This window comes from Pristiophorus japonicus, chromosome 28 (genome assembly GCF_044704955.1).
Source record: "Pristiophorus japonicus isolate sPriJap1 chromosome 28, sPriJap1.hap1, whole genome shotgun sequence".
NCBI lineage: Eukaryota > Metazoa > Chordata > Chondrichthyes > Pristiophoridae > Pristiophorus > Pristiophorus japonicus.
The window spans coordinates 8,086,101-8,087,699 of record NC_092004.1 but is presented as its reverse complement, the minus strand read 5'-3'; positions in this window follow the sequence as shown (position 1 = coordinate 8,087,699).

Genomic DNA, 1,599 nt, shown 5'->3' with positions numbered 1-1,599 from the left:
GAAGGAGACAGCGACACCACTCCTTATTCCAAGCGGTGCAGCTGCAAATAGTCCAAGCAAAATTGGCCGCAACTGTGCAGGAACATGTATGGGGAGCAGGAGCAGTAAAGGCCAAAAAAAATCCGTAAAACCAGTGAATGATCCGGCCAATATATCATAATATTTTTACTGTGCTCAAAGTATCATATATTAAATCCGTTCATCAACTATTTTATTTCACTATTAAGGTTCATTTCATTATTAAAGGTGGATGTTCCTTTGAAAGGAGACACTCAGCCAAAGAACTACGGAAACCCACGATCCATTTTGGCGTTAAATGCTACAAAGTGCACCAAACATAATAATAACTTTTATTTATATAGCGCCTTTTACGTCGTAAATTATAGTCGCATAGCTGTGAGTTTTAACCAGAATAATCTTTATGAAGCGGCTAGCAGAGAAAAGCTCAGTTTAAGCTGGAACATGAGATCTGACGGAATTATAATGGCACGGCCGAAGCTCTAGATCGGCTTTCTTTCATTTTTATCCAATGTTCGAATCAATGTCCAGGGAGATTTCAGCACCTTCTTCAGATTTTCTCTGAACTTCCTCTGGGTCGTTGCATAAATACACGTGTTCGTACAGGAACTCAAAAGCTTCAGCATAGCTCCGGATTCAGTGGCAATATAGGCTGGGTTTGTGCGGTTGCCTCGGTAATAATTGATGTTTGTCATGCTGGAAATTAAAAAATTCACGGCAGTAGTCAGCCACAGCAGTATAAAGCTGCCCGATATAGCGAAGAGCAAAATTATGGATTTCCTTCGGTTCTCCATCTCTTGGTCGCTATGGTTTTCATTGCTCTGACCCCGGAGTCGCTGTCGGGCTCTGCTGGCCACTAAAATATGTCTGACGGTGAAATAATTAAACAAGGCCATTAACGTAAAAGGAAGCCAAACGAGCCATATGATGTGAAACCTGAGGTACGCTACTCCTGGAGGTGCCGAAAAAAAATGTACATTTGACCGGCATCCCCAGTGCACCTTGTTGATTACTTGCTGAGATTCATATGCGAAGAAAATTACAATGCCCTTTAAAAAACTCAAAACCGAGAACGTGATTATAACAGTTGTCGCAGTCCTCTCGGTGCAATACTTTGTTTTGAACTTCTGGCAGCAGATAAATACAAATCGGTCAAATGTGAAGGAGACGGTGAACCAAACAGACAAATCGATGGTGACAGCATTCATGTATAGATTGAACTTACACACGGGAGTGTGGGACAGGAAGGAAAGTGGAAAGTGATAACTAAAGATATAATACACCAGTACATTGATGATCATGACCAGTAGATCAGCTGTTGCCATGGCCACCATGTAGATAGAGATGCATTTGGAAAGTCCACAGTTTCCTCCGGAGAGAATCATCATTGTCACCAAGTTAGCTGTAAGAAACAGAGAGGAGAGACATAATATTACAGTGTCTGATTGAAATATATAGAGAGATATTAGTTGAGAGCATTTTACTCCCTTCAAAACGATTATCAACAAGGATTAAGCTGAAAACTGCATTATTATTGGAGCCATTACTTGGTAAACCGACTCACACATTTTAATGAGCCAC